Here is a 12,635-nt window from a genome sequence, read left to right on the forward strand (position 1 = left end):
TCTAATCGACAGCGGTCAAGTAGAGCAGTGATCCAATCATTCCTCTGTATATCTTTTAATCAACATCTTTTCCAAATGAATCTGAATCAAGACTTCTGAAGGGACTCATTGGAGTTCCACTGGCTTTTTTATTTTCCATACCAAACTTTTTGATAAGTTTCTTCGTATTTTTGGCTTCATTGATGAAGGTACCTTTGGGAATTTGCTTGATTTGTAATCCTAAGAAAAATGTGAGCTCTCCTATGAGACTCATTTCAAATTCTCCTTTTATCAAATTTGCAAAATTCTCACACAAGGAAATATTTGGACTACCAAAGATAATATCGTCAACATAAATTTTCATAATGAGTAAATTAGAGTCCAACTTATTGGTGAATAGAGTTGTATCAATTTTGCATCTTTGGAAATTATTGTTTAGAAAGAAAGTACTCAACCTTTAATACCAATCTTTAGGAGCTTGTTTGAGATTGTATATTACTTTTGATAGTTTAAAAATGTAGTTTGGATAAGATGGACTTTCAAAACCAGGAGTTTGTTTTACAAAAACTTCTTCATTAATAAACCCATTTGAAAAGGCACTTTCGATGTCCATTTGATATAGTTTAACATATTTGAAGTCAGGAAAAGCTAAAAAAAAATTGAATTGACTCTAACCTTGCTACAAGAGCAAAGGTTTTTTCATAATCAATACCTTCTTGTTGAGAGTAGCATTGAGCTACAAGTCTGGCCTTATTTCTTATAACCTTACCTTCTTTATTCAATTTATTTTTATAGACCCATCTGGTTCCAACTACTAATCATTTATTGGGTCTTTCAACTAGATTACAAACTTGATTTAAAATTGATCTAATTCTTTCTTCATGGCCTCAACCCAAGATTCATCCTTGAGGGCTTTATAAATCTTCTTGGGCTCAATTTGGGACAAAAGATCAATGGATGCCTGCTTTCTTAATGAGGATCTTGTTTGTATCTTATCATCTAGGTTTTCAATGATGAATTCATTTGTAAAGATAGAATTATATCTCCATTCTCTTGGAACATTTGTTTAAGTTGTTTTTTTAGTGGGAGTTAACTCTAAAGGGGCTGTAGTCGACTCATCGTTAGCAGCTCAGGAGTTGTGTTTTCTTTGGCTCCTGATTATAGATCATTTACCTGTTCTTTATCAATACTCAAACTCATAGGAGGGTGGTTAGTTTCACAAAATACAATATACATATATTCTTTGAAACATAAAGTCCTTTTATTATAAGCTCTGTAGACACAATTGGTGGAGAGTACCTAAGAAAAATACCTTTGTCACTTCGTGGATCAAATTTTCCTAAGTTACTCTTACCATTATTGTGGATGAAGTATTTGAATCCAAAAGGATGAAAATAGCTAATATTAGGCTTTTTCCCTCTCCACAACTCATAGGGAGTTTTTTTAGAATAGGCCTGATGCAGGATCTGTTGATGATGTGACATATAGTGCTTACTACCTCTTCCTAAAAGTGATCTGGTAGGTTGTGTCCTAGCAATATGGTTCTTGTAGTTTCCTGAAGAGATCGATTATTTTGCTCCACCACACCATTTTGTTAAGGAGACCAAGGTGATGAGAAGTTTTAAGAGTACCTGTTCTGAGCACAACATTCTTTAAAAGCTTTATTTTAAATTCTCCTCCAAGATCATTGTGAACATAGGTGATGAAATGTCATGCTTCTCGTTGTACTTTTCTACAAAAGATCTTAAAATTTATGAAATCCTTAAGTTTATGAGCAAGAAACATTGCCCAGGTAAAACGAGAATAATCATCAACAATAACAAAAATATATCTTTTTCCACCAATACTTATGGTCTTGGTAGGGCCAAACAGATCCATGTGGATTGTTTGAAGGGGTTTGGAAGTAGTGACAATGTCTTTGACTTTGAATGATGTCTAAGTCTATTTACTCAATTGGCAAGTGATAACGCTCACCTATACCATTCAATTTGGTATATGACGATCATTGTCAATAGCTCAACTTATGTTGAGGTCGAATCTACGAGAAGCGAATCTAATCTTCAAAACCTATGGGTGTCAATGAGATCTAAAGGCATGCTCGTAGCGAAAACAAAATAAAACACATAGTTTAAAAATGTGTGCGGGGAAGGGGGTGTTTAGAATATATTTCTACTAAAGTCTATTCAAGTTAACAAACTAACGGTAGCAATTGCAATTGACAATCCAATATAAGACGAACCTTGGGATTATGTTTATTTAAGGGAAAGCTACACATAGGTGCATGATAATTTGATGTGAAATCTAGTTATTAACAATATGGTAGGCTAGGTTGGAAATCCTTGAGGGTAGTTTGTCAATAAGAACTCAAGGGTCTCACTATTGCACCCATTCAGGTACCTCACGAGTGCGCCAAATGAAACCACCTAACACCTCAATTGGGCATTCCTATTTTTAGGAAGATGCCCAAGATGTGGCTGATTCTCCACTCACCCTCATTTCGAAGATAATGAAAAGATACCAAACCATATTTACAATTGCTCACTAATTCTTTGTCACCCATATCCCTCTTTCAAGGATTATAGGGTTCCAAGAGTTCACCCACATCCCTCTTTCAAGGAAGATGTGAGATTTCAAGAAGTTAAGGTTTTCACCCATAAATCCAATTTGGGCATTTGGGGTTTACACCCACAAATCCCAACTAATTAATCCAACCAATAGTAAAACCCATCATTAACAAACTAGAATCTACACAAATACATCACAACCCACAAATAATTATACCTTAATTCAACATAATCCCAAGGCAAGAGAATCTAGCTACTCATAAAGCTAAAGAGAAGAGATATACCAGAAGGTTCATTTATAGCATCCATCTTTACTTCACACTACAATTTCACCAAATTCTAATTGGAATTCAAGTAAAAAAACTTTCCCAATTTCTAGGGTTCACTAAGTCTGCAAATTTCAATTTCCAAGTTCAATCATCCTAAAGGAGAAAACATTTGTTCCTTATAACGGAATTGGGTTTAGATATGCCTATTTACAAAATTACCTTTGGGAAAAATCCCTTTAATCCGCGATTGCAACAACGCTTGTGATCACGACTACCACGACCACAGTAGGGTAACTGCCATCGCGGTCCATTGACTTGACTTGATTGTCCGTGATCGCGGACCAAAAACTGTGATCAAGGTAACTGCGATTGATTTCTGCTTCAAGTCTTCCTGCTGCACTTCTTTTCTCCTTTTTGATCCTTTTTAGTTCAAATCCACATTTTCCCTTATCATAACCTATATTCTTGCAAAATATGGAAATTAGTGCATTTAATGAAAAATTTGTCTCATTCATACATTTAAATCGTGGTAGTGTGCACAAATTTTAAGTGCAAATGAATGGTAAATTCACCACTCATCAACATTCCCAACTTAAATAGTTGCTTGTCCTCAAGCAACACTACCTCTTACCATGAGACAATTTCACATTTAAGCCCCTTTAATACAACCCAATGATCACAATGACTTCAAACTTGCTTACTACCACAAGTATCTCTCCAAACATGGGCAAAGATTTTCTTACGACACCCCTCAACATGAAATGCAATTCAAAGATGCAAAGGACTTTAAAGAGCTACAATCACTCATACTCTAAAAGTGACTCTTTATTGAACTCAACCTTACTATACTCGTTTTGTCTCATTATTCGTAAGATGACAATGTCACCCACCTCAAGTTGTTCACATGCCTTATCACAATAAGAAAAATCCCACACACATTGAATTATCAAATATGCAATAAGGGATTCAAGTGTGAAACTCTCTCTTACACAAAGATTCTCGATGCTAACAAGTACCATGCCATAGGCTTGGCCTTATTTTCAATCGCCACTATAATAAATACACTTGGTTGGAGATATTGAATGGCTTTTTAAACTTGTAATGTAGGTTTGGGGAAGGTTAGGATATCATTTAGGAACAAAGTGGTTATGACCTCCTTGAACATATACATCACCCTATTCCATCCAACTTTTAACCATGGACCACTTCTTTTGGTTTCACTCTTTACACATGTGCCTACTTTTGTTACCTTGATTCACCCATCTTTTTGAAAGCATATTCTTTTCATCTCTTTTCCTTGTACACTTCATGCTTTTATTTCCTTTGTTGGGTCCTTTTTTTATTATTCATTTGTTCTCAATATTTAGCTCTTAGGAACTTACTTACAATATCGTGGCCCAAAGTAACCTCTTTGAATCTTTACCACCCCCAACTTAGGCTTTTAGCCTCAAGTTATATTTTCAAGTTCAAGGAGGGTAGGGTTCAAAAGATGAATAAAAATCGAATGGCTCACGACTTATAATGTTTTTGCCAAAGAAAGGTCCAAAGGTTAAAAGTGTGTGACTAGGGATAACATCTATGAAAGGCTAGGCTTTTTAGGCTAGAGTGGACTTCCAAGTTCATAAAGATGGCCAATGATCATCTCACCAACCAAGTATAATTAAAATTAGCCTTGAGAGACTAATGGATCAAGTTCTAGATGATACAAATATACACGAGATTTAGAGAAATAAGCTCACCGCACAAGGCATGCAAACTTAGAAAGGGGGCACAATTACCCCTCCCGCTAGAGACAAAAATAGAGCATCTACCAATTTTAACAAGCCACCATTTAAGAATTACAAAAATAGGAAAAATATTATTACAAGGTCGCTCTAGTCCGTACCCTTGATTTTCAAAAATATTTTGGACAAAAGGGGGTGTTTAGTTCACATTTGCACCACACATAATTTTCTATTTATGGCACCAAACCAAGCTGATGCCTCATATTTCGGCATTTATACGGGCACAACATATGGATAATTAGACTTCTTCATAGGTATAAGCGTGATTCCAAATCAACATGCCATAGGTACTCATACTTCCCCTACATGAATATATTTCTAAAATGCTATGGGTACTCATACTTCCCCTGCATCTATGGCTCAAAACCAAATCTAATCATAATGATTTTCCCTTAAGAATGTCATCACTCAATCAATCATAGGGAAAGGCTCGTCCGATATCAAGCTTGACTTAATCCCCAACACCCCAACTTAAAGACTTGGAGTGTCCTTACTGCAATAAACACAATAAGCATAAGGGTTAAAAGGGACTCCCTTAAGCAAAAACATTTCTTTTCTGGGGACGCGGTGATCACTACCCTTGGACCATGATCGTGATAAAAAAGACCGATTTACCTTATTCTTTGCTTTGTTCTCCTGCACAGCTGCCATTTCTAGCTCTATTTTTTCCCTGCTTTACTAGACTGCTAGCCTTTGTCAAAACGCCTTTAAAACATCCAAAATGCAATAAGTATGTAAAGGTTGGGTTGCCTCCCACCAAGATACTAATTTAACGTCATGACACGACTCTTCTTTATTACCATGTAGGGTCTTTGAAATGCACAAACTCTACCTTGAAAACCTCAGGACCTCTTATATTCTAGTGTTTCACCCTTTGGCCATTTACTATAAACCTTTTTTCTTCATGACCTTCCAATTCAATGGCACCACTAGGGCAAACATTTGAAATTACTAAAGGGCCCGACCATTTGGAATGAAGCTTCCCTGCAAAATATTTCAAGTGAGAACTGTAAAGGAGCACACTCTCATCGACATGGAATTCTCATCTTAGTATTTTAAAACCATCCATTTCTTTATTTTCTACTTATACAAGGAAGAACTCTCATAGGCTTTGAGTCGGAGATCTTCCAAATCATGAAGTTTAGTGACCCTTTAATTGGCCATCTCTCCCCAATTCATGTTTAACCTTTTCAAGGCTTTATACTCAAGCTCGAGGGAAAGTGACATGCCTTCCCGAACACCAATTAGAATGGAGACATACCAATTGGGGGTTTTGTAGGCCTTTTTATACGCCCAAAGTGCATCATCAAGTTTATTTGCCCAATTTGTTCAACTTAAATTCACGGTCTTCTCGAGTATGGATTTGATTTCTCGATTAGAAACTTTGACTTGGCCACTTGTTTGGGGATGATATGGTGTAGTAACCTTGTGTTTCAACCCATATTAGTTAATAAGGTCCCCAAATACCCGATTGCAAAAGTGTGAGCCTCCATCATTAATGATGGAACGCGTTGTTCCAAATCGAGTAAAAATGTATTTCTTAAAAAAAGTAACACTTTTGCTCTCATTATTTGGAAGTGCTATTGATTCCACTAATTTAGAAACATAATCAACCACCACACAAAGGAGCTCACAAAAGGGCCCATAAAGTCAATTCCCCACACATCAAAGAGTTCAACTTCATGATTCGGACAAAGAGGCATTTCATGTCTTCTCGAAATTCCACCTTTCATTTGTCATTGATGACATGCTTTTACCTACCCAATGGCATACCTATGAATGGTTGGCCAATAATACCCACATTGAAGAATTTTAGTGGCGGTTCAAATTCCTCCATAGTAACCGCCTTAAGGTGAGGAGTGACATGCTTTAAGGATATCATTCATACATCGAACAAGAACCATTTTTTTATGATAACTAAGACCCTCGAGAGTATACCACTCACCACATAATTAGCATAGTCCACATACCATAGTGCATATTTTCCCGAGATTGACATGACTAATTCATCAAGAAAAACATCGTCATTCTTAATTTCCCCATGCTTTTCATGATTACTCTAAAGATGGGAAAGATGGGAGGTCACTTGGTTTTCACAAATCTTTCTATCCTTTACCTAAAAATCAAATTCTTTCAAGAGAAAGATCCATCTAATTAGAAGCAGATTGGTTTCCTTATTTGCCATGAGGTATTTAAGGGCGGCATGATCTGTGTGCACTACCACTTTCGCTCTTAACAAGTAGGTGCAAAACTTCTCAAAAGCATAGACCACCGCCAATGATTCTTGCTCGATAATGGTGTAGTTCCATTAAGCATTATTTAAGTTTTTTCTCACATAATAGATTGGGTGAAATAGCTTTTCCTTGAATTTCCCCAACACCGACCCCAGTGCAATCCTACTTGCATCACACATCACTACGGACGGGGATGACCAATTGGGATCCACAATAATGGGAGCCAAAATAAGCAACCCCTTGAGACAATTGAAAGACTTCAAATATGCATCATCAAAAAGTAATTTGGCATCCTTTTAGAGGAGTTTGTACATTGGATGGGCTATTTTAGAGAAATTCTTGATAAACTGTCGGTAGAATCCAGTGTGCCTAAGGAAACTCCAAACACCCTTTACAAAAATGGGGGGTGGAAACTTGGATATTACCTCTACCTTAGCTTGATCGACTTGTATTCCCTTCCCCGATATTTTGTGGCCCAATATAATACCTTTCTTGACTATTAAATGACATTTCTCCCAATTGAGGATAAGCTTGGTTTCCAAACATCTCTAAATCACCTTGCTCAATTGATCAAGACATGATTCAAAGAAGTTCCCTACCACCGAGAAATCATCCATGAAAACTTCCATTGACTCCTTAACCATATACACAAAAATTGATAGCATACTTTGTTGAAAAGTTTTTGGTGCATTTCACAAACCAAATGACATCCGCTTGAATGAGAATGTACCATAGGGGCAAGTGAAAGTTGTTTTGTCTTGGTCTTCCGGGGCAATACAAATTTGATTGTACCTTGAATAACCATCTAGAAAGAAATACAACCCTTACTCGGCCAACCTATCTAGCAGTTGGTCCATAAAAGGCATAGGGAAATGGTCCTTTTCGATCCAAGAGTTCAACTTCTAATAGCCCATGCACACCCACCATCCCGTGATTGGTAGGATGGAAATAAGATTATTTTTTTAATTTTCAACTACAATAATGGCAACTTTCTTTGAAACACATTGCACCAGGTTCACCCAAGTGTTATTAGAGATTGGGTAGATAACTCCCGTGTTAAGCCACTTTATAATTTTTTTCTTCACCACTTCTTACATGGGTTAATTTAGCCTCGTTTGATGTTACATACTTGGACATGATATTTCTCAAGCTTGATCTTGTGGGAACAAATGTCAAGGGATATTCCTATGATATCCATAATTGTCCATCCGATGGCTCAAATGAACCTTTTCACCACCAATTTTAAAAATTCTACTTGGTAGGGCTCAATATTGCTTGCAATGATGATAGGTAAAGTATCCCCATACCCCAAGAACACATATTTAAAATATGGTAGCAACGACTTTAATTTAAGTTTAGGTGGCTTTGTGGATGGGCTTTCAGGATTTTTAAGATCAAGGTTAAACTTTACCGGGTTCTTGGAATAAGATCCAAGTCCCGTTAAAGATGCAACCACTTTATCAAACTCTTCAATTTCTTATCTTTCACCATTCCACAAAACACCTACCAATGGATTATCCACAAAGCTCACATTGACATGGTTCTTCACCTCACCACTAATGGTATCAATCACTGATACTACTTGTAAATCCATTAGTTGGTTCATGGACTTATAGACATTGAAATAAACCTCTTCATAATTTAGGAGAAACTTCATCTCGCTGCATTCCACATCTACCAATGCTTTCCCGGTTGCTAGAATTGCCTTCTGAGAATAATAGAAATTTCATGGTCCAAAGCACAATCAAGGATCACAAAGTCAGACGAGAAGATGAACCGGTCAACTTTAACTAGTACATCACGAAGTATTCCCATAGGTTTCTTGATGGATAAGTCGGCCATGAGCAATCTCATTGTGGTGGGTTTCGGTTTCCCCAATCCAAGCTTGTGAAATATGGCATAAGGCATTATATTCACACTTTCCCTGAGGTCACACAAGGCTTTATCAAACTTGAACATTTTGATAGTACACGGGATTGTGAAGGCACCATGGTATTTCTTTTTTCTCTCCATCGCACTTGACATAATGGAACTACAATGATGTATTATTTCTATTGTCTCATCCTCCACTAGCCGTTGTTTTGAGAGCAACTCCTTCATAAATTTAGCATACCCCGACATATATTGCAATGCTTCTATTAAAGGGATGTTGATGGAGAAGTTGCTAAATTTATCAATGAAGTTTTTGGGCTTAGTATTTTCTCCTTTTTTAAGAACCGCTGAGTGAAAAGGGGAGGAGTTATGATGGATGGAATTAAATGCATATTAGGGTCTTCAAATGTATGTTAGGATCTTCATGAGTTTGCCCCCAAAGATACCCTTCATTTGAAGTAATTGGAGCATAACGCTTGTGATGTAGAATACACCATTTCCTACAATAGGGGAATACCAATGTCACTAGCATGTTCTCATCACCAAGATAACCCATAGTTTTGACATGATCATTTGAGGGATTCTCACTAGTTTTGTCTTGAGTCATAGTCATTCAGAGGAAATAGAGATCACCTACCAACAATAGAAAACAACAACCAAAGTAAATCAAAATCACCATGAGTTTACCCAAAGCTACAATCAACACCATATAAGTGAGAACTAAGTCTCACTCTTCTGCAATGATGCTATTTTGATAACACTCACTTATATCATTCAAATTGGTAGAGGACAGTTATTGTCAATAGCTCAACTTATGTAAAGGTCGAATTCATGAGGAGCGAGTCTAATCTTCAAAACATATAGGTGTCAATTGTATCTAAAGGTATGCTCGTAGAGAAAATAAAATAAAACACATGGTTTAAAATGGAGGGTTTGTTTGGAACGTATTTCTATTAAAGTCTATTGAAGTTAACAAACTAACGATAACAATTGTGATTGACAATCCAATATAAGACGAACCTTGGGATTATATCTACTTAAGGGAAAGCTATGCATGGGTGCATGATGATTTGATGTGAAATCTAGTTATTAACAATACGGTAGGCTAGGTTGGAAGTCTTGGAGGGTCGTTTGTCAAGAAGAAATCAAGGGTTTCACTCTTAGACCCTATTGGGTATCTCATAAGTGTGCCGAATGAAACCACCTAATACCTCAATTAGGCATCCCTATATCAAGGAAGATACCTAAGATATGGATAACTCTCTTCTCACCCTCATCTCTAAGATAGTGTAAAGATAGAAAACCACATTTACAATTGTCCACTATTGCTTTGTCACCTATATCCCTCTTTCTAGGATGATAAGGGTTCCAAGAGTTTGCCCATATCCCTCTTTAAAGGGAGATATGAGCTTTTAAGAATTTGACGTTTTCACCCACAAATCTATTTTGGGCATTTGGGGTATTCACCCACAAATCCCAACTAATTAATCCATGCAATAGTAAAACCCGTCATCAACAAACTAGAATCCATACAAATACCTCACAACCCACACATAATTACACCTTAATTCAACATAATCCCAAGGCAAGAGATTCTAGCTACTCATAAAGTTAAAGAGAAGAGATATACCAAAAGGTGCATTCATAGCATCCATAGAAATGGACAATAAGAAAAATCTTCACTTTATACTTCGATTTCACCAAATTCAAACTGGAATTCAAGTACAAAAGCTTCCCTAATTTCTAGGGTTTACCAAGTCTCCAATTTTCAATTTCCAAGTTCAATCATCCTAAAGGAGAAAAGATTTGTGCCTTATAAGGCAATTAGTTCAGCTATGCTGTTTTATTAAATTGCTCTTGGTAAAAATACCGCTAATCTACGACCGCATCAGAATATCTGTGATCATGGATACCGTGACTATGGTAGGGTCACTGTGATCGCGGTCCTTTGACTTGACTTGACTGGCCGCGATCACAGACCTCAGACCGCGATTGTGGTAACTGAGATTGATTTCTGCTTCAAGTCTTCAAGCTATACTTGTTTTTATCCCTTTTGATTCTTTTCAGCTCAAATCCACATCTTTTCTTCTCATAACCTATATTCCTGCAAAATGTGGAAATTAGTGCATTTAATCATAAATTTGTCTCATTCATACATTCAAATGGCAGTAGTGCACATGAATTTTGAGTGCAAATGAGTGGCAAATTCACACCACTTATCAGTAAGTTTCACAGATGTGATCCTTCTCAAAGTTGAGTTTTTGGCAGACCTTTCACTGGTTCAAGTCTTGAGAGTTTCTCGAGGATATGCTGACCCGACCCGACCTTGGGCCTTGTCGTAATGGGCATTCCAAGTCCAACCAGGAGAGGGACCGCCCCCTGTTACCCAAATCGATCACCTATATCCAGCCTTAGATGGGATGAATTTTGAGCATATAACAAGATAATGTAAATACTCTCATGGAGACTTTGGGATATGGTCACAACCGTGATCGACACAATCGAGTCTAACCAGACCAACCAAACCATAGGCCATAAACCAGGTCATAACCAAAGAGAAAACCAAAATATAATATGATAATCAATCCCAAAATATAATATGATGGAACAACAAACAATATCGTCTAATGATGTCAGCCCTAACACAAATACCAATACCAAGGCCAACACCAATATCGATCCTGCTCATACCAACCCCAAAATGTACTATAAAGACTCTAACAAAAAGAGTAAATAAATCTGGTTGGGACATGCCCCCAACCATGGCCAAAACCAATATCCAAAATAAAGTCAAAATGCCTAACAATATCCATAACATGAAATGATGCCTTTCAAAAGGATGGAAGCTCACCACTTCAATCCAAATGTTTTCCCAAAGTCAATCACTATGTAGGAGGAGTCAAACGGCTGATTCCTGCATAGCGTGGGTAAATAACTATAAGTAGATGGGTTAGCGAATAACAGTTAACATGAATCTCAGGATAAGGATAAAATAATGCCAGTTATAAAACCAAGTAAAACTATCCAATGCACATAACCATACATATACATATATATATATACCAAGAAAGGGGATCGGGCTTAGCATGCCTTTAAAACCTTTACGTGGGTTGTGTATCTTGGCCGTCCTAAACCACTCATGGGCGATATAGGTTCAACTCCCCCTATTTTAAGGGCCCATTACGTGTAGCCGCACGACCAGGGAAGTATCCCATGGGACGACTAGTACATCCACCAATAGTGTGAAATCATGCACACGATCCACTAAGACCAATCACCATATTAGCAAATATGAGTTTCCAGTTTTGGTCCCCCAGGACCGCCACCTTCCACGGACTTGCTACACATACCATACCATTAATGCCCAATTAAAATCATTTCCAAATAATCAAACCATTTACCATTTTAATTAACCAAGGACAATGTTAGTGGTATCGTCATACTACCTCATTACTTGCAAGCAATATCTATAGACAAACTATTAAGGTTACAGGGACTTTTAAGTGCCCTTCCATATACCATATTAAATCACTTGGGAGACTTCCATGTTCCCCACAAGCATAACCATTTAGACTTTATCCCTTTTCAAACCATTTAAAGCTTTATTACATAAGCTAAAAACAAGAAAGAGTTCCATTAAAAGAAGTCAATGCAATAAATATACCTTTAAAAGCATTTTATCAAACACCTTGGAAGCATAATAAAAACAAAACCAATTCCAAAGACTATTAAACCATTACCATGAAATCCAATTGTCCAAAACCACCATTAATGCATATAGAAACATAATTAAAAACATAGGAAACCATAACCAAGCATTTAATATCAAAACCCCCAAAAACTAGTTGAAAACCATAATCATGATATAGTAAAACCATGCCTTTAGTTGAAATTACAATGAGAGAAGAGAATCATGCCTTGTACCAATGAATT

This window comes from Capsicum annuum, chromosome 9, assembly GCF_002878395.1.
Source record: "Capsicum annuum cultivar UCD-10X-F1 chromosome 9, UCD10Xv1.1, whole genome shotgun sequence".
In the NCBI taxonomy this organism is placed as follows: Eukaryota; Viridiplantae; Streptophyta; class Magnoliopsida; order Solanales; family Solanaceae; genus Capsicum; species Capsicum annuum.